Source organism: Lissotriton helveticus, chromosome 5_1 (assembly GCF_964261635.1).
Source record: "Lissotriton helveticus chromosome 5_1, aLisHel1.1, whole genome shotgun sequence".
NCBI classification, from domain to species: domain Eukaryota; kingdom Metazoa; phylum Chordata; class Amphibia; order Caudata; family Salamandridae; genus Lissotriton; species Lissotriton helveticus.
The window spans coordinates 960,255,850-960,283,848 of record NC_136065.1 but is presented as its reverse complement, the minus strand read 5'-3'; positions in this window follow the sequence as shown (position 1 = coordinate 960,283,848).

Genomic DNA, 27,999 nt, shown 5'->3' with positions numbered 1-27,999 from the left:
GGGAGGTGGTGGTCCCCAGGGCAGTGTGGGGTGCTTGAGCTCTCCCAAACTAATTATTTGACAAAACCCCGGGGAGGTGGTGGTACCCGGGGCTAGGGGGTGTGCAACAGACCCTCCTATTTACATATTCAATGCCGCAGGGAGGTAGTGGTCCCCGGGGCAAAGTGGGGGGGCTCGAGCCCCCACACTAATTACTGGACCAAGTCCTGGAGAGGTGGCAGTCCCTGGGGCTGCGGGACCACCGCAGGCCCCCTCTATATAATTATACATTGCCCCCAGGACCTGGCCCACCCAGGTGCTTTAGGATATATGTATATGGTGGTCGCCAGTAGGTTGTTATAGTTAAAATGCTTAATTAATGTGAGGTGGCCTCGCGGGCCTATGCAGCCCCGGGGACCGCCACCTCCCTGGAGCTTTAATAATTATGGGGGGGCACCCAGGGACCACCACCTGGGAAACCTGCTCTCTCTTCCAAGAAGCAAAGTAGAATTGTTTTTGGACAAGGGGAGCTGCATGTCAGCAGCTCCCCTTGTCCAAAAGCAATTGCGGCTCTGTAGGAGGTGGGGAGCTGGCTGGGACCGCGGGGCATTGGGGCTCCCCCCATGGTCCCCAACGTGAGAGCCGGCCTTGGTGGATGGGGTCCCCTAGGCCATAATTGGCCTCAAGAGCAGGGCCACACGGCCCCCTCCAAAATGAAAAAAAAAAATACAATCTGGCCAGTCCCCAGAGGTTGGGATCCCGGGGCAAGAAATGGTCCAGGGAACGGGGGCCACGCGGCCAACCTCGTGAATATATATATATTTTTTTAAACGAGGCAATGACTCTGAGGATGGGGCCCCTGGGGCTGAGAAAGGCCTCAGGAGGGGGGCCCGCGGCTCCAAAATTTAAAATAAAAGGCTGGCCAGGCCCTGGGGATGGGGTCCTCAGGGCCCAAAAAATATTAAGAGAAGGTGGGCCACACAGCCCTCCTTCTAACAAAAACAAAAAAAGAAAAGCTGGCACCTCGCAGGAGGCCCCAACCCTCCCTGAACCACTCTGCAAACGCTCCTCCTGGCACGTTCTAAGTTGGGGGATTAAATCTCCTTCAATCCTGAGGGTCCCTGGGGGACAACTAGCCCCTAGGTACCTCCAGTATGCCCCACACAGTGGGAATGCTGAGAGGTGGTCCGTGGCTATGGCCCTTTTTACACCACTCTGCAAACGCACCTCTTGGAGCACTGCTGGTGGGGCGATGAGGTCCTCTTGTGTCCTTAGGACCTCAGGACTAAAGTGGACTTAGTCCCTCAAGCAGCAGTGTGCCAGGAGGTGTTTTTGCAGAGTGATGTAAAAAGGGGGCGTGGCCTCGGACCACTCTCAGCAATCCAGCTGTGTAAGGCCTACTAGAGATAACAGGAAGGCTAGTTGGCCCCCAGGGACCCTCAGGAGGCAAGGGGACCTCATCCCCTAACCAAGAGTGTGCCAGGAGGCATGTTTGCAGAGTGGTGGAGAAAGGGGGCATGGCTTGTGTCCACCTCTCAGCAATCCCACTATCTGGGTATTACTGGAGGTATCAGGTAGGTTAGTTGGCCCCTAAGGACTCCCAGCAGCGAAGGGGACTTTAATCACCATCGAAGAACGTGCCAGGGAGCACGTTTGCAGACTGGTGGTCAAAGGGGCTTGGCCTGCTATGAGTACTTACCAATGCTGCTGTATGGGACTTACTGGAGGTAATAGGAGGGGTAGTTGTCCCCCAAGGTTGTCCTTGGGGGCCAACTACCCCTCCTGTTACCTCCAGTAAGCCCAAACAGTGGAATTGCTAAGAGGTCTTCTGAGGCCACGCCCTCCCTTTTTTCACCACTCTGCAAACGCGCCTCCCGGCTCGTGGATGTAGGTTGTGTGTAGTGTGCAGTGTGGTATGTGGTATGTTGTGCAGTGAAATGATGTGGATAAAAAGTATGTGGTATTTAGTGTATAGGAAATAATTAGAGTTGGTTTATGTGTTATGGAGAGTAATTGTGTGGTACTATAGTCTGCGTTGTTGAGTGGTGACCTCAGGTTTAGTCATTCTCTTTTCTATAGAATCTAAACTATAAGCTCAATGAGACAAAAAAATTAAAAAGACCACTGAGGAGCCCTTCTGGACTTAGTCAGAGGTATGAGCAGGGCCACTAGAACTTTGTCACTGTTTGCCTGCACCGACTTTTGCACAATAATACATTTTCCACGTTTGCCAAATAATCCATCATCTGCTGCATAATCTGCAGATTTGAACAAAAAAAACCTTTAGCTCAAATGGCTCAAACGTTACAGAAAATGCAGTGACTAGTGTTACAGTGTGGGGGAAGGCCCTTTGCAAACCTAGAATGGTCACCTGTTACTTATTGGTAAATGTGGGTATTAAATTGGTACTCATGGTGTGTAAACCACTCTTGTTTCTTTCTGCACCCCTCTTGCCTCTTTCTGTATTTCTATTGCTTCATTCTGCACCTTTCTTTCTTTTTCTGTACTTCTTTTGCCTCATTCTGCTCATCTCTTGCACTTTCTGCACCTCACCTGCCTCTTTCTGCACCTCTGTTGCCTCTTTCTGCACCTTTCTTTCTTCTTTCTGTATCCCTCTTGCCTCTTTCTGCAGCCTTCTTCCCTCTTTCTGCACCTCTTTTGCCTCTTTCTGTACCCTTGTTCCCTCTTTCTGTACCTCTCCTGCCTATTTCTGCACCTGTCTTGCCTCTTAGTGCACTTCTCTTGCCTCTGTGTATACCTCTCTTGCTTCTTTCTGCACTTCTGTTTCCTTTTTCTGCACCCCTCTTGACTTTTTCTGCACCTCTGTTGCTTCGTTCTGCACTTCTGTTACTTCTTTCTGCACATCTGTTGCTTCTTTCTGGATGCCTCTTGCCTCTTTGTGCACCCCTCTTACCTCTTTGTGTACCTCTGTTACTTCTTTCTGCACTTCCCTTGCCTCTTTGTGCACCCCTCTTGCCACTTTCTGCACTTCTGTGGTTATTTTGCACTGCTCTTGCTTCTTACTGCACCCCTCTTATCTCTTTGTGCACCCCTGTTCCTTCTTTCTGCACTTCTTTTGCCTCTTTCAGCACCCCTCTTGACTCTTTCTACACTTCTGTTGGTTCTTTCGCACTGCTCTTCCTTCTTTCTGCACTTCTCTTGACCCTTTCTGCACCCTTATTCCCTCTTTTGCATCCCTTTTGCCTCTTTCTGCACCTCACTTACCTCTTTCTGTACTTCTCTTGCTTCTTTCTACACCTCTGTTGCGTCTTTCAGCAATTCTCTTGCCTCTTTCTGCACTTCGTTGCTTGTTTCTGCACCTCTCTTGCGTATTTCAGACTCTCTGTTGCCTCTTTCTGCACCTAACTTGCTTCTTTTTGCATCCCTATTGCCTCTTTCTGCACCCCTCTTTCCTCGTTCTGCACCTCTCTTGCCTGTTTATGCACCCTGTTCCCTCTTTCTGCACCTTTCCTGCCTGTTTCTGCTCCTCTCTTACCTCTTTCTGTATCTCTGTTGCTTCTTTCTCCACTTCTCTTGCCTCTTTCTGCATATTTCATTCCTCTTTCAGCACCTCAGTTGCTTCTTTTTGCACTTCTCTTCCTTCTTTCTGCACCCCTTATGCCTCTTTCTGTACCCCTGATCCCTCTTTCTGCAACTTTTGTTTACTGTTTCTGCAGGTCTCTTGCCTCTTTCTGCTCCTCTGTTGCTTCTTTCTTCACTGCTCTTGCTTCTTTCTGCTCCTCTCTTGCAAATGTATATATGCACCTCTGTTCCTTCTGTCTGCACCTCTCCCGCCTCTCTCTGCACCTCTCTTGCCTTTTCTGCAGTTCTCCTGCCTCTTTCTGCACCTCCTTTGCTACTTTCTGTACAATTCTTCTTCTTTTTTTGCATCCCTCTTGCCTCTTTCTGCACGTCTCTTGTCATTTTCTGCACCTCTCTTGCCTCTTTCCGCACCTCACTTGCCTCTTTCTGCACTTCTCTTGCTTGTTTCTACATTTCTCCTGCTTATTTCAGCAACTCTGTTGAATCTTTCTGTACCTCACTTGCTTCATTTTGACCCCTCTTGCCTCTTTCTATACCTCTTTTACCTCTTTCTGTACCTCTGTACCTCTGTTGCTTGTTTGTGTACTTCTCTTCCTTCTTACTGCATCACTCCTGCCTCTTTCTGTACCTCTCTTGCCTCTTTGTGCACCTCGACTCCCTCTTTCTGCACCCCTCTTGCCTCTTTTTACACCTCTGTTGGTTCTTTCTGTACTTCTCTTGCTTCTTTCTGCACTGCTCTTGCTTCTTTCTGTACGTCTCTTGCACATTTATGTATCCACTTACCCCTTTATGCACCCCTGTTCCTTCTTTCTGCACCTTTTCCTGCCTGTTTCAGCAACTCTGTTTGTTCTTTCTGCACTTCTCTTGCTTCTTTCTGCACCCATCTTGCCTCTTTCTGTACCCCTTGTGCCTCTTTCTGTACATCTCCTGCCTCTTTCTGCACCTCTCTTGCCCTTTTCTGCAGTTCTCCTGCCTCTTTCTGTACCTCTGTTGCTTCTTTCTGCACTGCTATTGCTTTTTCTGCAACTCTTTTTCAAATGTCTGCATACTTCTTGCCTCTTTCTGCCTCCCTCCTCCCTATTTCTCCACCAGTCATCCTTCTTTCTGTACTTCTCTTGCTTCTTTAAGCTCTGTTCTTGCTTCTTTATGCACCTTTTCTTGACTGTTTCTGCACGTCTCTTGCCTCTTTCAGCACCTCTGTTGCTTCTTTCTGCACTTATCTTGCTTCTTTGTGCATCCCTCTTGCCTGTTTCTGTACCACTTTTGCATCTTTGTGCACCTCTCCTCCCTCTTTCTGCTCCGCTCCTTCTTTTTTTCTGCAGTTCTCTTGCCTCTTTCTGCAACTATTTTGCTTCCCGTTCCCTCTTTCTGCACCGTTCCTGCCTGTTTCTGCACCTTTCGTACCGCTTTCTGTACCGCTGATGCTTCTTGCCTCTTTCTACTCCTCTGTTGGTTATTTCTGCACTGCTCTTGCTTATTTCTGCACCTCTGTTGCAAATGTCTGCATCACTCATGCCTCTTTCTGTACCCCTCTTCTTTCTTTCTGCACCTCTCTTGCATCTGTCTGCACAACTGTTCCCTCTTTCTGCACCCCTTTTGCATGTTTCTGCAACTCTCTTGCCTCTTTCTGTAGTTCTCTTGCCTCCTTCATTACCCCTCTTGCCTATTTTTGCACCTCTGTTGGTTCTTTCGCATTGCTCTTGCTCCGTTCTGCACCTCTCTTGCAAATGTGTGTATCCCCTTACCTCTTTATGCACCCCTGTTCTGTCTTTCTGCACCTCTTTTGCCTTTTCTTCACCTTCTTTCTGTACTTTTCTTCCCTTTTTTGCATCCCTCTTGCCTCTTTCTGCAGTTCTCTTGACCATTTCTGTACCTCTCTTACCTATTTATGCACCTCACTTGTCTCTTTCTGCAATTCTCTTGCTTCTTTCTATACCTCTGTTGCTTCTTTCAGCAATTCTCTTGCCTCTTTCTGCACTTCTCTTGCTTGTTTCTACATCTCTCGTGCTTATTTCAGCACCTCTGTTGCCTCTTTCTGCACCTCACTTGCTTCATTTTGCACCCCTCTTGCCTCTTGCTGCACCTCTTTTACCTCTTTCTGTACCCCTGTTGCTTGTTTCTGCACTTCTTTTCCTTCTTACTGCATCACTCCTGCCTCTTTCTGTACCTCTCTTGCCTCTTTGTGCACCTCTCCTCCCTCTTTCTGCACCCCTCTTGCCTCTTTTTGCACCTCTGTGGGTTCTTTCTGTACTTCTCTTGCTTCTTTCTGTACGTCTCTTGCACATTTATGTATCCACTTACCTCTTTATGCACCCACGTTCCCTCTTTCTGCACCTTTTCTTGCCTGTTTCAGCACCTCTTTTCCTTCTTTCTGCACTTCACATGCTTCTTTCTGCACCCCTCTTGTCTCTTTCTGTACCCCTTTGCCTTTTTGAGCACCTCTCCTACCTCTTTCTGTACCTCTCCGCCCTCTTTCTGCAACTCTTTTGCCTACCGTCCCTTCTTTCTGCACCTTTCCTGCCTGTTTCTGCACATTTCATGCAGCTTTCCGTACCGTTTTTGCTTCTTGCCTCTTTCTGCTCCTCTGTTGGTTATTTCTGCACTTCTCTTGCTCATTTCTACACCTTTGTTGCAAATGTCTGCATCCCTCTTTCCTCTTTCGGTATCCTTCTTCCCTCTTTCTGCACCTCTCTTGCATTTGTCTGCGCACCTGTTCCCTCTTACTGCACCCCTTTTTGCCTGTTTCTGCAACTCTCATGCCTCTTTCCGCAGTTCTCTTGCCTCCTTCATTACCCCTCTTGCCTATTTTTGCACCTCTGTTGGTTCTTCCTGCACTTCTCTTGCTTCTTTCTGCACTGCTCCTGCCTGTTTCTTCACCTTTTTTGCTTTTTTCTGCACTTTTCTTGCCTCTTTCTGTACCCCTATTGCCTCTTTCTGCACCTCCATTGCTTTTTTCTGTACTACTCTTGCTTCTTTCAGCAAATCTTTTTCAAATTTCTGCATCCCTCTTGCCTCTTTCTGCTTCCCTCTTCCCCATTTATCCACCTCTCATCCTTCTTTCTGCACTTCTCTTGCTTCTTTATGCACTGCTCTTGCTTCTTCATGCACCTTTTCTTGCCTGTTTCTGCACCTCTCTTGCCTCTTTCAGTACCTCTGTTGCTTCTTTCTGCACTTATCTTGCTTCTTTGTGCACCCTTCTTGCCTGTTTCTGTACCTCTTTTGCCTCTTTGTGTACCCTTCCTATCTTTCTGTACCTCTCTTGCCTTTTTCCTGCAGTTCTCTTGCCTCTTTCTGCACCTCTTTTGCTTCCCGTTCCCTCTTTCTGCACCTTTCCTGCCTGTTTCTGCACCTTTCTTACCGCTTTCTGTACCGCTGTTGCTTCTTGCCTCTTTCTGCAGCTCTATTGCAAATGCCTGCATCCCTCTTGCCTCTTTCTGTACCCCTCTTCCCTCTTTCTGTACCTCTCTTGCGTCTGTCTGCACAACTGTTCCCTCTTTCTGCACCCCTTTTGCCTGTTTCTGCAACTCTCTTGCCTCTTTCTGCTGTTCTCTTGACGCCTTCATTATCCCTCTTGCCTATATTTGCACCTCTGTTGGTTCTTTCTGCACTTCTCTTGCTTCTTTCTGCACTTCTCTTACCTGTTTCTTCAAATTTTTTGCTTTTTTCTGCACTTTTCTTGCTTTCTTCTGTACCCCTATTGCCTCTTTCTGCAAACCGTTGCTTTTTTCTGGACTGCTCTTGCTTCTTTCTGCCCCTCTTTTGCAAATTTCTGCATCCTCTTGCATTTTTCTGCACCCTTCTTCCCTTTTTCTCTACCTAGCTTGCTTCTTTCTGTACATCTCTTCCCTCTTTATGCACCTTTCTTGCATCTGTCTACGCACCTGTTCCCTCTTTCTGCACCCCTTTTGCCTGTTTCTGTACATTTCTTTCTTCTTTCTTCACTTCTGTTGCCTCTTTCTTCACCCCTCTTGCCTCTTTCTGCACCTCTGTTGCTTCTGTCTGCACTTCTCTTAGTTCTTTCTGTTGCCTCTTTTTGCACCCCTCTTACCTCTTTTTGCACATCTGTAGCTTCTTTATGTACCCCTATTGCCTCTTTGTTCACCCCTCTTGCCTCTTTGTGCACCTCTCTTGCCTTTTTCTGCATCCTTTGCGCCTCTTTCAGCACCTCAGTTATTTCTTTTTGCACTTCTCTTTCTTCTTTCTGCATCCCTTCTGCATCTTTCTGTATCTCTCCTGTCGTATTGTGTACCTCTTCTACCTCTTTCTGCACCCCTCTTGCCTCTTTTTGCACCTCTGTTGGTTCTTTCTGTACTTCTCTTGCTTCTTTCTGCACTGCTCTTGCATCTTTCTGTACGTCCCTTGCACATTTATGTATCCCCTTACCTCGCACATTTATGTATCCCCTTACCTGTTTACAGGTGAGTAAAGAACTTAAGTAGCAAAAAATAAATTATGTACTGCCCTAATATATTCTATATTTTGTCTACACAAGAGAAGAACAGACATTCAAGTAAAACACACAATGAGTACGGTATGTGTCTGAAATATAATTTATTTTTGATATATTTTTTAGAAAAAATATTATTTTATATATTGTCTTTGTTCCCTTTTCCCATTTTTTGGGGTTTTACATAAAAGATTTTTTTTACAAAATACATAAATTTTACATAAGCAGTGAAAAATATAAATTACAAAAAAACACATATATACATAACGTAATTGTGGTCGATGTTTTTACTAGTGTAGGCAATATGTTGTTGAACAACGCGCGTTTCGGCCTGTAGCCTTCATCAGGTGACCGTCCTACATATATAACATACACATTTACACAACAGAAGTTTCACAAAAATTTAAAAAAGCGAGGGGGAAACTCATTTAGTTAAGTGCTTTTCTAGGACATACTTCTATTTAAGTATCTTCATAGTTGGTCCTTCAAGTCAGTTCAAGATTATTATTGATACCCTTATGTTTGTCTTGGGATTTTTAAAAAAAATATTGTATGGATCCTCAGTTCGATGGATTCATTTATAGCGATATAGCTGGACGTAGACACTTAATTACATTCGATGCCGCGGTAGCGTGGGGATCTATTTTGAATCAATGTGAGCGTTTGATACACTTTTATACTTCAGAGAACGCATGGAGCCTCCTGGATAGTTTCAAATCGAAGTTTTCTTAAGTTTAAAGTAAGTGCTTTATTGTTCGGGGGTTCTGTTCAAGCCAGCTCATTGTAATCGTGCGGCCATGACTGGAAATAATCGTAAACTTCTTTATCTGTGTTGTTGATAAATTTTATCGTAATCTGGGGTTCTCTGGAAATCCGTCACGTTGATCCGGCGGTCTTTATGCACCCCTGTTCTGTCTTTCTGCACCTCTCTTGCATCTGTCTGCACAACTGTTCCCTCTTTCTGCACCCCTTTTGCATGTTTCTGCAACTCTCTTGCCTCTTTCATTACCCCTCTTGCCTATTTTTACACCTCTGTTGGTTCTTTCTGCACTGCTCTTGTGTCTTTCTGCACCTCTCTTGCAAATGTGTGTATCCCCTTACCTCTTTATGCACCCCTGTTCTGTCTTTCTGCACCTCTCTTGCCTTTTCTGCACCTTCTTTGCTTCTTTCTGTACTTGTCTTCATTTTTTCATCCCTCTTGCCTCTTTCTGCAGTTCTCTTGTCCTTTTCTGTACCTCTCTTGCCTATTTATGCACCTCACTTGTCTCTTTCTGCAATTCTCTTGCTTCTTTCTATACCTCTGTTGCTTCTTTCAGCAATTCTCTTGCCTCTTTCAGCACTTCTCTTGCTTTTTTCTACATCTCTTGTGCTTATTTCAGCACCTCTGTTGCCTCTTTCTGCACCTCACTTGCTTCGTTTTGCACTCCTCTTGCCTCTTTCTGCACCTCTTTTACCTCTTTCTGTACCTCTGTTGCTTGTTTCTGCACTTCTCTTCCTTCTTACTGCATCACTTCTGCCTCTTTCTGTACCTCTCTTGCCTCTTTGGTTACCTCTCCTCCCTATTTCTGCACCCCTCTCGCCTCTTTTTACACCTCTGTTGATTCTTTCTGTACTTCTCTTTCTTCTTTCTGCACTGCTCTTGCTTCTTTCTGTACGTCTCTTGCACATTTATGTATCCACTTACCTCTTTATGCAGCCCTGTTCCCTCTTTCTGCACCTTTTCCTGCCTGTTTCAGAACCTCTGTTCGTTCTTTCTGCACTTCTCTTGCTTCTTTCTGCATCCCTTCTGCATCTTTCTGTATCTCTCCTGTCGTATTGTGTACCTCTTCTACCTCTTTCTGCACCCCTCTTTCCTCTTTTTGCACCTATGTTGGTTCTTTCTGTACTTCTCTTGCTTCTTTCTGCACTGCTCTTGCATCTTTCTGTACGTCCCTTGCACATTTATGTATCCCCTTACCTCGCACATTTATGTATCCCCTTACCTGTTTACAGGTGAGTAAAGAACTTAAGTAGCAAAAAATAAATTATGTACTGCCCTAATATATTCTATATTTTGTCTACACAAGAGAAGAACAGACATTCAAGTAAAACACATAATGAGTACGGTATGTGTCTGAAATATAATTTATTTTTGATATATTTTTTAGAAAAAATATTATTTTATATATTGTCTTTGTTCCCTTTTCCCATTTTTTTGGGTTTTACATAAAAGATTTTTTTACAAAATACATAAATTTTACATAAGCAGTGAAAAATATAAATTACAAAAGAACACATATATACATAACGTAATTGTGGTCGATGTTTTTACTAGTGTAGGCAATATGTTGTTGAACAACGCGCGTTTCGGCCTGTAGCCTTCATCAGGTGCCCGTCCTACATATGTAACATACACATTTACACAACAGAAGTTTCACAAAAATTTAAAAAAGCGAGGGGGAAACTCATTTAGTTAAGTGCTTTTCTAGGACATACTTCTATTTAAGTATCTTCATAGTTGGTCCTTCAAGTCAGCTCAAGAATATTATTGATACCCTTATGTTTGTCTTGGGATTTAAAATAAAAATATTGTATGGATCCTCAGTTCGATGGATTTATTTATAGCGATATAGCTGGACGTAGACACTTAATTACATTCGATGCCGCGGTAGCGTGGGGATCTATTTTGAATCAATGTGAGCGTTTCATACACTTTTATACTTCAGAGAACGCATGGAGCCTCCTGGATAGTTTCAAATCGAAGTTTTCTTAAGTTTAAAGTAAGTGCTTTATTGTTCGGGGGTTCTGTTCAAGCCAGCTCATTGTAATCGTGCGGCCATGACTGGAAATAATCGTAAACTTCTTTATCTGTGTTGTTGATACATTTTATCGTAATCTGGGGTTCTCTGGAAATCCGTCACGTTGATCCGGCGGTCTTTATGCACCCCTGTTCTGTCTTTCTGCACCTCTCTTGCATCTGTCTGCACAACTGTTCCCTCTTTCTGCACCCCTTTTGCATGTTTCTGCAACTCTCTTGCCTCTTTCATTACCCCTCTTGCCTATTTTTACACCTCTGTTGGTTCTTTCTGCACTGCTCTTGCGTCTTTCTGCACCTCTCTTGCAAATGTGTGTATCCCCTTACCTCTTTATGCACCCCTGTTCTGTCTTTCTGCACCTCTCTTGCCTTTTCTGCACCTTCTTTGCTTCTTTCTGTACTTGTCTTCATTTTTTCATCCCTCTTGCCTCTTTCTGCAGTTCTCTTGTCCTTTTCTGTACCTCTCTTGCCTATTTATGCACCTCACTTGTCTCTTTCTGCAATTCTCTTGCTTCTTTCTATACCTCTGTTGCTTCTTTCAGCAATTCTCTTGCCTCTTTCTGCACTTCTCTTGCTTTTTTCTACATCTCTTGTGCTTATTTCAGCACCTCTGTTGCCTCTTTCTGCACCTCACTTGCTTCGTTTTGCACTCCTCTTGCCTCTTTCTGCCCCTCTTTTACCTCTTTCTGTATCTCTGTTGCTTGTTTCTGCACTTCTCTTCCTTCTTACTGCATCACTTCTGCCTCTTTCCGTACCTCTCTTGCCTCTTTGTGTACCTCTCCTCCCTATTTCTGCACCCCTCTCGCCTCTTTTTACACCTTTGTTGGTTCTTTCTGTACTTCTCTTTCTTCTTTCTGCACTGCTCTTGCTTCTTTCTGTACGTCTCTTGCACATTTATGTATCCACTTACCTCTTTATGCAGCCCTGTTCCCTCTTTCTGCACCTTTTCCTGCCTGTTTCAGAACCTCTGTTCGTTCTTTCTGCACTTCTCTTGCTACTTTCTGCACCCTCTTGCCTCTTTCTGTACCCCTTGTGCCTATTTGTGCACATCTCCTGCCTCTTTCTGCACCTCTCTTGCCCTTTTCTACAGTTCTCCTGCCTCTTCCTGTACCTCTGTTGCTTCTTTCTGCACTGCTATTGCTTTTTCTTCAACTCTTTTTCAAATGTCTGCATATTTCTTGCCTCTTTCTGCCTCCCTCCTCCCTATTTCTCCACCACTCATCCTTCTTTCTGTATTTCTCTTGCTTCTTTAAGCACTGTTCTTTCTTCTTTATGCACCTTTTCTTGACTGTTTATGCACGTCTCTTGCCTCTTTCAGCACCTCTGTTGCTTCTTTCTGCACTTATCTTGCTTCTTTGTGCATTCCTCCTGCCTGTTTCTGTACACCTTTTGCCTCTTTCTGCTCCTCTCCTGCTTTTTTCTGCAGTTCTCTTGCCTCTTTCTGCAATTCTTATGCTTCCCGTTCCCTCTTTCTGCACCTTTCCTGCCTGTTTCTGCACCTTTCTTACCGCTTTCTGTACTGCTGATGCTTCTTGCCTCTTTCTACTCCTCTGTTGGTTATTTCTGCACTGCTCTTGCTTATTTCTGCACCTCTGTTGCAAATGTCTGCATCACTCATTCCTCTTTCTGTACCCCTCTTCTCTCTTTCTGCACCTCTCTTGCGTCTGTCTGCACAACTGTTCCCTCTTTATGCACCCCTTTTGCATGTTTCTGCAACTCTATTGCCTCTTTCTATAGTTCTCTTGTCGCCTTCATTACCCCTCTTGCCTATTTTTGCACCTCTGTTGGTTCTTTCTGCACTGCTCTTGCTTCTTTCTGCACATCTCTTGCAAATGTGTGTATCCCCTTACCTCTTTATGCACCCCTGTTCTGTCTTTCTGCACCTCTTTTGCCTTTTCTGCACCTTCTTTCTGTACTTTTCTTCCCTTTTTTGCATCCCTCTTGCCTCTTTCTGCAGTTCTATTGTCCTTTTCTGTACCTCTCTTACCTATTTATGCACCTCACTTGTCTCTTTCTGCAATTCTCTTGCTTCTTTCTATACCTCTGTTGCTTCTTTGAGCAACTCTCTTGCCTCTTTCTGCACTTCTCTTGCCTGTTTCTACATCTCTCGTGCTTATTTCAGCACCTCTGTTCCCTCTTTCTGCACCTCACTTGCTTCGTTTTGCACCCCTCTTGTCTCTTTCTGTATCTCTGTTGCTTGTTTCTGCACTTCTCTTCCTTCTTACTGCATCACTCCTGCCTCTTTGTGCACCTCTCCTCCCTCTTTCTGCACCCCTCTTGCCTCTTTTTGCAACTCTGTTGGTTCTTTCTGTACTTCTCTTGCTTCTTTCTGCGCTGCTCTTGCTTCTTTCTTTACGTCTTTTGCACATTTATGCATCCACTTACCTCTCTATGCACCTCTGTTCCCTCTTTCTGCACCTTTTCTTGGCTGTTTCAGCACCTCTGTTCCTTCTTTCTGCACTTCTCTTGCTTCTTTCTGCACCCCTCTTGTCTCTTTCTGTACCCCTTTTGCCTCTTTGAGCACCTCTCCTGCCTCTTCCTGCACCTCTCTTGCCCTTTTCTGCAGTTCTCCTGCCTCTTTCTATACCTCTGTTGCTTATTTCTGTACTACTACTGCTTCTTTCTGCAACTCTTTTTCAAATTTATGCAACCCTATTGCTTCTTTCTGCCTCCCTCCTCCCTATTTCTCCACCTCTCATCCTTCTTCCTGTACTTCTCTCACTTCTTTCTCCACTTATCTTGCTTCTTTGTGCACCCCTCTTGCCTGTTTCTGTACCCATTTTGCCTCCTTGTGCACCTTTCCTGCCTCTTTCTGCACCTCTCCGCCCTCTTTCTGAAATTCTTTTGCTTCCCGTCCCCTCTTTCTGCACCTTTCCTGCCTGTTTCTTCACCTTTCTTACCGCTTTCCGTACCATTTTTGCTTCTTGCCTCTTTCTGCTCCTCTGTTGGTTATTTCTGCACTTCTCTTGCTCATTTCTACACCTTTGTTGCAAATGTCTGCATCCCTCTTTCCTCTTTCGGTATCCTTCTTCCCTCTTTCTGCACCTCTCTTGCGTTTGTCAGCGCACCTGTTCCCTCTTTCTGCACCCCTTTTTGCCTGTTTCTGTAACTCTCATGCCTCTTTCTACAGTTCTCTTGCCTCCTTCATTACCCCTCTTGCCTATTTTTGCACCTCTGTTGGTTCTTTCTGCACTTCTCTTGCTTCTTTCTGCACTGCTCCTGCCTGTTTCTTCACCTTTTTTGCTTTTTTCTGCACTTTTCTTGCCTCTTTCTGTACCCCTATTGCCTCTTTCTGCACCTCCATTGCTTTTTTCTGCACTACTCTTGCTTCTTTCTGCAAATCTTTTTCAAATTTCTGCATCCCTCTTGCCTCTTTCTGCCTCCCTCTTCCCTATTAATCCACTGCTCATCCTCTTTCTGCACTTCTCGTGCTTCTTTATGCACTGCTCTTGCGTTTTCATGCCCCTTTTCTTGCCTGTTTATGCACCTCTCTTGGCTCTTTCAGCACCTCTGTTGCTTCTTTCTGCACTTATCCTGCTTCTTTGTGCACCCTTCTTGCCTGTTTCTGTACCTCTTTTGCCTCTTTGTGTACCTTTCCTATCTCTTTCTGTAACTCTCTTGCCTTTTTCCTGCAGTTCTCTTGCCTCTTTCTGCACCTCTTTTGCTTCCCGTTCCCTCTTTCTGCACCTTTTCTGCCTGTTTCTGCACCTTTCTTACCGCTTTCTGTACCGCTAGTGCTTCTTGCCTCTTTCTGCTCCTCTATTGGTTATTTTTGCACTGCTCTTGCTTATTTCTGCACTTCTGTTGCAAATGTCTGCATCCCTCTTGCCTCTTTCTGTACCCCTCTTCCCTCTTTCTGTACCTCTCTTTCGTCTGTCTGCACAACTGTTCCCTCTTTCTGCACCCCTTTTGCCTGTTTCTGCACCTCTCTTCCCTCTTTCTGCACCTCTCTTGCGTCTGCCTGCACAACTGTTCCCTCTTTATGCACCCCTTTTGCCTGTTTCTGCAACTCTCTTGCCTCTTTTTGCAGTTCTCTTGACTCCTTCATTATCCCTCTTGCCTATATTTGCACCTCTGTTGGTTCTTTCTGCACTTCTCTTGCTTCTTTCTGCACTTCTCTTGCCTCTTTCTGCAAACCGTTGTTTTTTTCTGGACTGCTCTTGCTTCTTTCTGCCCCTATTTTGCAAATGTTTGCATTCCTCTTGCATTTTTCTGCACCCTTCTTCCCTTTTTCTCTACCTCGCTTGCTTCTTTCTGTACATCTCTTCCCTCTTTATGCACCTTTCTTGCATCTGTCTACGCACCTCTTCCCTCTTTCTGCACCCCTTTTGCCTGTTTCTGCACCTTTCTTTCTTCTTTCTTCACTTCTGTTGCCTATTTCTTCACCCCTCTTGCCTCTTTCTGCACCTCTGTTGCTTCTTTCTTCACTTCTCTTGCTTCTTTCTGCAATTCTGTTGCCTCTTTTTACACCCCTCTTACCTCTTTTTGCACATCTGTATCTTCTTTCTGTACCCCTATTGCCTCTTTGTTCACCCCTCTTGCCTCTTTGTGCACCTCTGTTCCTTCTGACTGTACTTCTCTTGCTTCTTTGTGCACCCCTCTTCCCACTTTCTGCACTTCTGTTGGTTCTTTTGCACTGCTCTTCCCTCTTTCTACACCTGTCTTGCTTCTTTCTGGAGCCTTATTCCCTTTTTTACATCCCTCTTGCCTCTTTCTGCACCTCACTTGCCTGTTTCTGCACTTTTCTTGCTTCTTTCTACACCTCTCTTGCTTCTTTCAGCAAATCTCTTTTGTATTTCAGAATCTCTGTTGCCTCTTTCTGCAGATCGCTTGCTTCTTTCTGCACCCCTCTTGCCTCTTTCTGCACCTCTCTTGCCTGTGTCTGCTCCCCATTACCCTCTTTCCGTACCTTTCCTGCCTGTTTCTGCACCTCTCCTACCTCTTTCTGTACGTTTGGTGCTTCTTCCTGCACTTCTCTTGCCTTTTTCTGCTTCCTTTGCGCCTCTTTCAGCACCTCAGTTATTTCTTTTTGCACTTCTCTTTCTTCTTTCTGCATTCCTTCTGCATCTTTCTGTACCTCTCCTGTCGCATTGTGTACCTCTTCTACCTCTTTCTGCACCCCTCTTGCCTCTTTTTGCACCTCTGTTGGTTCTGTCTGTACTTCTCTTGCTTCTTTCTGCACTGCTCTTGCATCTTTCTGTATGTCTCTTGCAAATGTATGTATCCCCTTACCTCTTTATGCACCCCTGTTCCCTCGTTCTGCACCTTTTCTTGCCTGTTTCAGCACCTCTGTTCCTTCTTTCTGCACTTTGCTTGCTTCTTTCTGCACCCCTCTTGCCTTTTTCTGTACCCCTTTGCCTCTTTGTGCACATCTCCCGCCTCTTTCTGTACCTCTCTTGCCCTTTTCTGCAGTTCTCCTGCCTCTTTCTGTACCTCTGTTGCTTCTTTCTGCACTACTATTGCTTCTTTCTGCAACTCTTTTTCAAATGTCTGCATCCCTCTTGCCTCTTTCTGCCTCCCTCCACCCTATTTCTCCACCTTTCATTCTTCTTTCTGTACTTCTCTCGTTTCTTTATGCACTGCTCTTGCTTCTTCGTGTACCTTTTCTTGCCTGTTTCTGCACCTCTCTTGCCTCTTTCAGCACCTCTGTTGCTTCTTTCTGCACTTATCCTGTTTCTTTGTGCACCCCTCTTGCCTGTTTATGTACACCTTTTGCCTCTTTGTGCACCTTTCCTGCCTCTTTCTGCACCTCTCTTCCCTTTTTCTGCAGTTCTCTTGCCTCTTTCTGCAACTCTTTTGATTCCCGTTCCCTCTTTCTGCACATTTCCTGCCCGTTTCTGTACCTTTCTTACTACTCTCTGTACCGATGCACTGCTCTTGCTTATTTCTGCACCTCTGTTGCAAATGTCTGCATCCCTCTTGCCTCTTCCTGTACCCCTCTTGCCTCTTCCTGTACCCCTCTTGCTTCTTTCTACACCTCTCTTCCTTCTGTCAGCAAATCTCATGCTCTTTCTGCACTTCTCTTGCTTCTTTCTACACCTCTCTTGCTTCTTTCAGCAAATCTCTGCCTCTCTCTACCCTATTTCTCCACCACTCATCCTTCTTTCTGTTCTTCTCTTGCTTCTTTATGCACTGTTCTTGCTTTATGCACCTTTTCTTGCCTGTTTCTGCACCTCTCTTGCCTCTTTAAGCACCTCACTTGCCTCTTTCTGCACTTCTCGTGCTTTTTTCTGTACCCCTCTTGCTTCTTTCTACACCTCTCTTGCTTCTTTCATCAAATCTCTTGCCTCTTTCTGCACTTCTCTTGCTTCTTTCTGCACCTCTCTTGTGTATTTCAGAATCTCTGTTGCCTCTTTCTACAGCTCGCTTGCTTCTTTCTGCACCCCTCTTGCCTCTTTCTGCACTTCTCTTTCCTCTTTCTGCACCTCTCTTGCCTGTGTCTGCTCCCGGTTCCCTCTTTCTGTACCTTTTTTTTTAAATGTCTTTATTGCATTTTATAAGAAAAACAGCAAGATGGATTTACAAGCTCCCCTCCCCCCACCCAAAAACCGGTGTTGTCCTCCGCTTACACAGCTTCCGTGCATCACATTCAGTAAATAGAGAGGTATACACAGCCATTCAGCCAACAACCCGAAGTCGGGCAGGCGGCGTTCCATCATAGCTATTGAAGATTTTGCCATTAAGAGACACTCCACTTAGTCAGCCTGCACAATACAAATGGATCCCCCTGAGTCCTGTCCCTCTCATTCCCAGCAGTGAACACTCCCATATTCTATTCATGTGCGGGTTCATCAGTGCTCTCCTTGCTCACCAAGAATGTGTGGTACAAACCCCAGAAATTCTTGGGCCTACTAGTGGGGGGTTGCAGTTCACTATAATTTTCTGACTGTGTACAGCAATAAAGCATGTCATGCGCCCAGCGTTTCTGAGTTGGCAGCGGTCCCCGCATCCAGCAACAGGCCAGAACTCGGCGGGCCATCAGCAGGCCCATATCTACCAGACGTCTAATTGCCCTAGGCCAGTGCTTCTCAAACTGTGCGCCGCGGCACCCCGGTGCACCGTGATGAGAAGCCCAGGGCGCCGCACCGCCACGCACCATGTGGGAAATAGGTTGCAGAGGGCTATGAATCACTGAGTAGCTGGAGGTGTTAATCCACCTCCCCGCTGCCGCATCGGACGGAGGCTGCTGAGGTGAGAGGTGCACATCCGAGGGTCACTGCTGCACTAGAGATGAAACGCATCACCGAGCTGCGATAATTGCCCCGAAAACACCAGCCAGCACCAATGGAAAACATCGTTTAAAGCGAATAGTAACCAAAACTATTTTTTTATAAACCTTCCCCGAAATGGTTTCCCCGAATGGATAATCAGTAATGTTACAACTAATCCGCTCCACTTTCTTTAAGGGGTGATTGCCTAATTTTCATAAAGATCTGAGTCGTCCTTCGGTTCTGCTATACCAAACATGAGCCTTCCCACAGCTGGGACTTCAAACAGAGAGTATTTCTGGCATATATGGTAATGTGCACACAGTCCTGGCACCCCCAACTTAACCCTTTGAGTCACACACAATGCCCTAGGCCAGTGTAAGCAAAGGTGTGTTGACGATATGTGAGGGCCAGAGGGATGGTCAATGAGCCTGATGCAGTAATCTTCAGGGACAGTGATGGGTTCTAACAGCTGGTAGTGGTGCTCTTCAGAGCTGGTTATGGACTCTAACAACTATAAGATGCGATCTCAGAGACTCTGGGTGTGGGCAGGGTGGTGATGAGGGTCTGTGAAGGCTGGCTGTGGCCGTGTAAGGGTCAGCTCTGAGTTTTACAAAGTGCGATTTCAAAAGATCAGGAAGGCGGGTAGGGGTGAACGGGGATTCATAAAATTAAAGGGGGGGTGCCGCGTGCAGTATGCAAGTTGCCAAAATGTCTACTGGTCCGGTAGGCAAAAATAAAGTACACTTCACTTGCTCTGCCAGTGCCGACCCCATTGATGGTACAGGTGCGACGATTGCACTGGCACCACAGACAGTCCTGGCCAGTGCCGCGGCCGCAGTCTGGATCAGACACTGACTCCTGAGTCTCCAAACCGACTGGACAGCTGGTAGCAGCTGAGGCAGTAGTCATCATGCTCACCACCAGCACAGTCAATTCATTACGGCGGCCGCATTTTGAGAGCTGCAGTGGCAGGCCTAAAGCCTGCTAGCTGCGAAATTTGTGAAATTATGACGCACAGCCACGCCGCCTATGGTGATTGGGCACATTTAATCATATTTGGCTTGAATCTTGTATCGTTTTTCACTTACAAGTTTTTATTAAACAACTGTTATCTTTTTATTTTGTTACAAATATGATTATAATATCTTCATTGCATCCCAATTAATTTTAGTAAAACAACAGGAGGTACTTCCGAAGTCGGGCTTACATCCCGCGCACCGGTACAAAATGGCGGGGAGCCACGACCAACTGCCAGTTAGGTCAAGGGAGCCACGGGCCAGAAAAGTTTGGGAACCACTGCCCTAGGCAATTGTTTAGTGTACCCTAGCAGGGCTACTAAGGGGTTTGGCGTAATAACGACCTCCGTCAGCTTACTTATGTCTGCGAATATCTTTTCCCAAAAGTCCCAAACACCCGGACACTGCCAAGCAAGACGCAATAAATCAGCTTCTGGGGCGCTGCATCTCTCGCAACGGGCCGAGTCTCTCAACCCATATCTGCAGAGTTGAGCTGGAGTGTAGTATACTCGGTTCAAGAATTTGAAGTGGATCAGCCGATGTCGGCCATTAAGGGAAACTTTCTTAGTGACGTTACAGCAGTATCGCCACGTGTCATCGTCTAGTACAGTGTCCAAGTCAGTCTGCCATGATAAACGTGCCTTAGTGTATGGGTATCGTGTGCCTGTCTGCGTTAGTTTGTATAAACTGGACAGTAGTTTCCTGGGCTATGTGGTTTTGATTACATGTGTGAGCTCAGGGACCTCTGTAGGCTCCGCCATGTCACCACCCAGTAACTCGCCCAAGGCGCTGCGCACCCTGTGGAATTTGAATCGTGTTAATAGAGGGGGTGTTTCACAGGCTCCCAGTGCTTGCTCCCAGGTCTTGGCCTCTCCTTAAGTGAAAAGATCACCCGCCGTATGTATGTGCAGTTTATGTAAGGGAGTGACTACTCCCTTTTCCGTGAGCGGGGGCAGCCATCTGGCCCAGTCTATCGGCATTGCCGGTGAATATAGCAACGCGCCGTTCTGCATCCGTAAGAGACTGTGCCATGCATGGTTAGTGGCTGTTAATGAGTCTAATACACCCGTTCTGCGATCTAGCGGACGAAAAATCGTGTGCTGGAGTGTATCCGGTCAGCAAAGAGAGTCTCCATGCGTACAAGTGGGATTTCACGGTCTCCATGTAGCCACGTGTGTAGGTGTGACGCCTGGGCTACTCAGTAGTATGCCTCCAAGTCAGGGGCGCCGAGCCCCCCCATAGAGTACTGTATAGACAAATGAAATGCCCAACCTCCTCGTATCTTGATAGTACAATTATTTTAACAAGACCCCATAGAGTACGGCATGGTGAGTGTCGTCCAACGAACACGAGGTTGTCCGCCCGCCCAGGGCAGCTTTATAATTTGTTGTTGCAGCCTTGCAAAGAATGACTTGGGGAGAACAATTGGTAGGGTCATAAACAAAAATAAAAAACGGGGGAGCACAACCATTTTCATTATGGATATACGCCCCATTAACGACAGCGGGAGCTTGCTCCAATTGATCACATCATCCTCCAGTTTGCTAAAGGCCGTGCCAGAGTTGGCTCTAAAGAGGATGTCCGCATCAGTATGCAGCTGTATCCCCAGACCGCGTCTGTGGTCCGTTGGAGGGAGGGAGTATTCCATTTGTAGCTGGTTGCGTGATCGGCGTAAGTGGAAAGGCCAGCAACTTGGTCCAGTTGACCCGCAAGCCAGAGAGCGCCCCAAATCGGACCACTTCCCTAAGGACTGATGATAGATTGTTATCGGGGTCACGTACATATAGCAGGGTATCATCTGCGTACATTAACACTATGATCTTATATCCCGGGAACCCTATTCCCTCGTTTCCGTGGTATTCACGCAGGGCACATGCCAACGGTTCTGCCACCAGAGCATAGAGGAGGGGCGAGAGGGGGCATCCCTGCCTAGTCCCTCTGCTAATGGCAAAGGAGTCCATGACCAGATCTCCCATGCGTAGCCGCGCCCTCGGCTCGTGATATAACGCCCCTAGCATTTGTAGGAACGGTTGCCTCAGGCCCATACGTTGCAGTACTTTGCGCATGAAAGGCCACCCTACGGAGTCAAAGGCCTTCTCCATATCTAGGAAGACGGCCAACGCCTTTCTGTCAGGTGTCACATGTTGGATCACCCCCAAAACAGTTCTTATGTTGTAGACCAGGTTTCTACTAGGGATAAAGCCTGCCTGGTCCGGGGCTACCAGGCTACGAGCGAGGAGCGCCAATCGGGTGGCCAGCACCTTAGCATAGAGTTTGGTGTCAACATTTAAGAGCGACAAGGGTCGATATGAGCTGCACTCATCGTGTGGCTTCCCTGGCTTCAAGATGGTAATCAGAAGTGCCTCCCTCATAGATTGCGGCATTCTGCCCTCTACGCAGATGTCATCATACAGTGTCGATAGGTGTGGGGTCCTTAAATGTTTTATAGAAGCCCGCAGTGAGACCGTCAGCACCAGGGGCGCTACCCGATTTCATGCTGGCAAGGGCGTCTAAAATCTCATCCTTATCTATAGGCTGCATGAGGAATTCCCTGTCAGAGTCGGACAGGACGGGAAGGTCAATGTGACCTAGGTAGTCCTGAATTTCCTCTTCCATATCGCTGTTTTTAGAGGAGTACAGGTCGGAGTAGTATCGACTAAAGACCTCGGCTATGTCCCTTTCGTCAGTGGTCGGTTCTCCCTCTGGGGTGTTAACTACCGTGACGTGCTGGCGCCGTCGCGCTCCCCTCATAAGGTTCGCTAGTACCGCACTTGGCCGCTCACCTTCTCCATATACCCTAGCAGTGGAGTACTTGCCCATGTGTTTGACCTCCCTGTCCGCTTCATCATGATACTCCACAAGTAGGGTCTTAATCTCATCTCCCACAGCGTCGTCCGCAAGGCTACACTGCCTGCGCTCCAACTGACCTAGTTGTCTCTCAAGGTCCGTCAGCCTCCGCCGAATGGATTTAAGTATGCCCGAGTGCTTTGACATTGCGACACCTCGGATATAGACCTTGAAGGCCTCCCACACTACCTGGAAGCTCTCGAACGAGCCCATGTTGTGTTAAAAAAATGTATCTATGGCCTCAGCAAGCTCTCCCCTAAACACTGGGTCCAGTAGAGAATTACAAATGGCGGTACAGACTTACCTGGAATACGCAATTCCAGCAAGACTGGTGAGTGATCAGGCAACGTTCTAGGCAAAACCCTGCAGTCTTTTATACGGCCTATTTGGGAGGAAGAAGCAAGCCAGTAGTCTATCCTAGTGTGGGTATTGTGATATGCAGAGTAATGTGTGTACCCACCCTGATGTGGATTTCGTGATTGCCATACATCCCCCAATCCCAGGCAGGTCATCGCACCTTGGAGTTCTAGTGCAGCGGCTGTGGGCCTGCGAGCAGGTCCGGCTGACCGGTCTAGTGTCGGGTCCAGAACAAGGTTAAAATCGCCCCCCCAAAGTAGCAGGCCCCCCTGGTCAAGTCGTTTGATCTTGGCAGTGAGTGTCTTGTAAAATTCCGGCGAGTCAAAGTTCGGGCCGTAGGTGTTTACAACTGTGACTTCCACAGCAGGACCATGACACCTAGATATCACAAATCTACCATCAGTATCCATCTCAAGTGTCTGTATCCGCAGTTTGGATTTAGGGTTCACCCATATCAAAACTCCTCTGGAGCTAAAGGTAAACCCCGCTGCCGAGATGTTACCCTCTAGTCCCCTGCTTCTAAGCATGTGACTGTGTGTAGGGAGATGTGTTTCCTGGAGCAGGGCTATATCTATGTGTTGGCATTGCAGGTAGCTGAGGACCTTTCTGACCTTGCGGTGGTCATTAAGGCCACAAACGTTCCAAGTGATGGCTGGTAGTCTAGGCGTATGCACACCCCCCTCGCCAGTATCGGTGTCAGCCATCGCGCAACACGGTAGAGTATATGTGTAGCTGTTTTTTAGCAGCGCAAGCCAAGGATATAAAATGCAAAATCAGGCTAGGCAGGGCCTCAACATGTAACAAACTTCTCCCAATTCAAACAGAACAATCAGTGGTTGCAGTGAATCCAGTGTATCCTCACTAGAGAAGCAAGGATAGTCCCTCCCCCTAGCCTCTTCTCCCCCCACCCCTCGCTGACCAACCCCAACTCGGCCACTAACTCCCCCCAGAGCCCGCCCAACCCTCTCCCACAGCAGACCTACCCCAATTTGGCCTAGCATGTAAATGTCTCCCTCCCAGCACACCCCAAGGAAACTCAAGGAATCCCAAAGGGGAATCAAAAGAGCACACAGCGCAAGGGCAGAGGTTGCCAGGTGTATCAATCCAACTGCGACTACTCCCTGCGCATACATCTCCTCCGTCGCCAATGCCAAAAATTAAGCATCCCAACGCTAGTCGTCAGGGTATCATGTAATTACAATAACTAATCTTCCAGTTGGTGCCCACACCACCAAAAATCCCCAAATCAAGTCCAGTAAACGATCTATGTCCGCTGCAATTTACAAGCAGCAGCTTATCAAGCGCAAACAGCTTACCCGTGGCAGCAATAGGAAAATCAAAAACAGTCTCACCAGCAGGTCAAATCTTCCTGACCCCCACAGTCCCCTCCTCAGTGTCTCGGACGCCACGCACGCAGGAGCGCAGGTGGGCCGTGCAGTGGGGTCACACTCCTAGTCCAAACAGGGCAACCAGCAAACTGTCAGATCTCCGTGCAGAGTAGAGCTCCCATTTCGTGTGGAGTACTTAGTCCTGTTTACTCAGCTGGCTGCAGTCTTCCTCCTCGTCGTTCTGGCTCCTGGGACTGCCTCTGCTTTCCTTTGTCCATACTTTCAACGCTTTGAGGAGGTCCTTCGGGTCCGTAAAGATGTGTGAATGGCCCTGCCGATTGATTCTCAATTTTGCTGGATACAGCATGGCGTAATCCAGTCCGAGGTCCCTGAACTGCCTCTTGTAAGGAGCAAAGTGCCTTCGTTCTTCTTGCACCTTCGCAGTGAAATCCGGATATAAGGAGATGTCCGACCCCTCAAGTTGCAGCGTCTTTTTTCCCCGTGCTATCCGAAGGGCCGTCCCTGTAGTTCAGTAGCTTGGCGATGATCGGCTTTATGGGAGCCCCCGGCTTCGGACGCGGGCCCAGCGAGCGGTGCGCCCTCTCCACTATGAACATTGGCGAGAATGCGTCAGCTCCCAGAAGCGAGGCCAACAGCTTCTCGATGAACAGCTCCATCTTCCCCGTTTGGGTGGTCTCCGGCACTCCCGTAATGCGTATGTTCGATCTGCGGGAGCGGGCCTCCAAGTCCTCCGACTTGCAGGATTCTATCATGCTGCTTACGAACTTTGTCCTGTTCCGTTTGTGCTTCTTCCACCTCCATTATGCGTCTTTCCGCCATATCCAGGCACTCCGCGTGTTTATCCACTCTCTCAGACATGCAGTCCATTCTATAGGAGAGTGCAGCAATCTTAGAACCTAGGGAGGCCATGCTGTCCTGTAGGCCTTTTTCCATCGTTACCAACAGGGCTTTAATGTCGGCGTAAAACGTGCTTTCCACCCCCCTAGGCTGTGGAGCAGACTCCATTTCTGGCGCTTCTGGGGCCTTAGTGCGGCGTTGTTCGAAGGGCAGCTTGGTTTGGGTTTTGTCCCCCTTGCCCATGCTGTAACTGATTCGCCGGGCAGCTCCAGACAGGATCGGCCTAGGCGTCTAGCCAATATCACGTCTTCCCTTTGAGTATTTAGCCTGAGATCGGACCGCGTTCTTCACCGTCTCCAAGTTAGCAGATCAACTCAGGCCCAGGAACATAGCCCGTCCACACCTCTATGGCCGTCAAATCCACAGCTGCGAAGCGCTAATGCTCTCCCCCGCTGCACCCCCAGGACGCTGCCAGGGCTTAACCCCAAGAAGTCACTAGGGCGGGCTAATCTCGCCGCCCGCGTTTGTGTAATGCGGCCTTATCTCCAACTGCGCAGCAGGAATACCTTGACAGAGCGGGCTCTCCAGGCAGCAGTCCACCACAAGTGCCTCGGGGGTCCCGCGTAGTAGCCTCCAGGGTCCTACCCCGCCATCAGTTATGGCACAAGCACTGCGGCGTGCGCCCACCAAGTCCTGTAGCGCCGAGGGGGTTGCCACATGCCTCCGCTAAGCAGGGGGTGGCCGTGGGAGCTCCGGGCACTCGAGCCCAAAGGCCGCTCTACACAATGTCGGGTGTGCGCCTGAGTACCATCAAAAGGGGGCTCCCCCCTTCCGAGAAACAGAGCCGCACGGGCAGCGTGGTCTCTGCCCGCCTCCTTCCTGCGCTGCAATGAAGACACCCGCGCTCCCCCAGTCACCGCTGCTCAACCGGGCCAAAGTCCAGTTCAGCCCCCGCACGTCGGGGCACGCACGACGGACTGCATGCAAAATCCAGGCTGGGGAGGAGCGGCCCTGTGTGGCGGCACTTGCTCTCTTGCCGTGAGCGGCACTGCGCACTGCCGCGCCGCCGATTTTACTTGTAGCCGGTAGCGATGGGCTGCAGCGGTGTAGTCACACCTCGTTGTCCCCTTCAGGCTTCGTGGGGTCAGGATTATTGGAGGATTACAGTGGCGATGGCGCGGAGCTCTGAGATCAGGCGTCTGTACCTTTCCTGCCTGTTTCTGCAGCTCTCCTATCTCTTTCTGTACCTCTGTTGCTTCTTTCTGTACTTTTCTTTCCTCTTTTTGCACCCTTTGCGCCTCTTTCAGCACCTCAGTTATTTCTTTTTGCACTTCTCTTTCTTCTTTCTGCACCCCTCCTGTATCTTTCTGTACCTCTCCTGCCTCTTTGTGTACCTCTCCTACCTCTTTCTGCACTCCTCTTGCCTCTTTTTGCACTTCTGTTTATTCTTTCTGCACTTCTCTTGCTTCTTTCTGCACTGCTCTTGTTTCTTTCTGTACGTCTCTTGCAAATTCATGTATCCCTCTTACCTCTTTATGCACCCTTGTTCCTTCTTTCTGCACCTTTTCTTGCCTGTTTCAGCACCTCTGTTCCTTCTTTCTGCACATCTCCTGCTTCTTTCTGTACCCCCCTTGCCTCTTTCTATACCCCTTTTGCCTCTTTGTGCACGTCTCCTGCCTCTTTCTGTACCTCTTTTGCCTTTTCCTGCAGTTTTCTTGCCTCTTTCTGCATTTGTTCGCGCTTTTGTTGCAATTTTCTTGCCTCTTCCTATACCCTTCTTGCCTCTTTCTGCACCTCTGTTGCTTCTTTGTGCACTAATCTTGCTTTTTTCTGCAACTCTTTTGCAAATATCTGCATCCTTCTTACCTCATCCTGTACCTCTCTTCCCTATTTATCCATCTCTCCTGCTTCTGTCTGCACTTCTCTCGCTTCTTTCTGCACTGCTCTTGCTTCTTTCTGTACCTCTCTTGCAAATGTATGTATACCTCTTACCTCTTTATGCACCCCTGTTCCTTCTTTCTGTGCCTTTTCTTTCCTGTTTCTGCCCCTCTCTAACCTCTTTCAGCACCTCTGTTGCTTTTTTCTGCACTTCTCTTGCCTCTTACTGCACCCCTCTTGCCTCTTTCAGCACCTCTGTTGCTTCTTTCTTCACTTCTCCTGCTTCACAGTGCACCTCTCCTGCCTCTTTCTGTACCTCTTTTGCCTTTTCCTGCAGTTTTCTTGCCTCTTTCTGCATTTGTTCGCGCTTTTGTTGCAATTTTCTTGCCTCTTCCTATACCCTTCTTGCCTCTTTCTGCACCTCTGTTGCTTCTTTGTGCACTAATCTTGCTTTTTTCTGCAACTCTTTTGCAAATATCTGCATCCTTCTTACCTCATCCTGTACCTCTCTTCCCTATTTATCCATCTCTCCTGCTTCTGTCTGCACTTCTCTCGCTTCTTTCTGCACTGCTCTTGCTTCTTTCTGTACCTCTCTTGCAAATGTATGTATACCTCTTACCTCTTTATGCACCCCTGTTCCTTCTTTCTGTGCCTTTTCTTTCCTGTTTCTGCCCCTCTCTAACCTCTTTCGGCACCTCTGTTGCTTTTTTCTGCACTTCTCTTGCCTCTTACTGCACCCCTCTTGCCTCTTTCAGCACCTCTGTTGCTTCTTTCTTCACTTCTCCTGCTTCACAGTGCACCCATCTTGCCTCTTTCTGTACCCGTTTTGCCTCTTTGCGCACCTCTGCCTTTTTTTGCATCTCTCCTGCCTTTTTCTGCAGTTCTCTTGCCTTGTTCTGCACCTCTTTTGCTTCCTTCTGCACATTTCCTACCTCTTTCTGTAACCCTCTTGCCTCTTTCTGCACCTGTTTTTTTATTTTTGCGCTGCTCTTGCTTATTTCTGCACCTCTATTGCAAATGTCTGCACCCCTCTTATCTCTTTTGTACCCCTCTTCCCTCTTTCTGTACCTCTCTTGTGTCTGTCTGCACACCTGATCCCTCTTTCCGCATTCCTTTTGCCTGTTTCTGCAACTCACTTGCCTCTTTCTGCAGTTCTCTTGCTTCCTTCTGTACCACTCTTGCCAATGTTTGCACCTCTGTTGGTTTGTTCTGTACTTCTCTTGATTCTTTCAGCCCTGCTCTTGCCTCTTTCTGCTTGCTTTTTGCTATTTTCTGCGATTTACTTGCAACTTGCTGTACCCCTCTTGCCTCTTTCTGCACCTCTGTTGCTTCTTTCTGCACTGCTCTTGCTTTTTTTTGCACCTCTTAGCAAATTTCTGCATCCCTCTTGCCTCTTTCTGTACCCCTCTTCCCTATTTTTCCCACCTCTCTTGCTCCTTTCTCTTCCTCGCTTCCCTCTTTCTGCACCTCTCTTACATCTGTTTGCACACCTGTTCCCTCTTTCTGCATCCCGTCTGCCTGTTTCTGCAACTCTCTTTCCTCTTTCCACAGTTCTCTTGCCTCTTTCTGCAGTTCTGTTGCCACCGTCTGTACCGCTCTTGCCTATTTTTGCACATCTCTTGGTTCTTTCTGCACTTGTCTTTCTACTTTCTGCACTGCTCTTGCCTCTTTCTGCAAATTGTTACCCCTCTTGGCACTTTCTTCACCTCTGTTGCTTCTTTTTGCATTGCTCTTGCTTCTT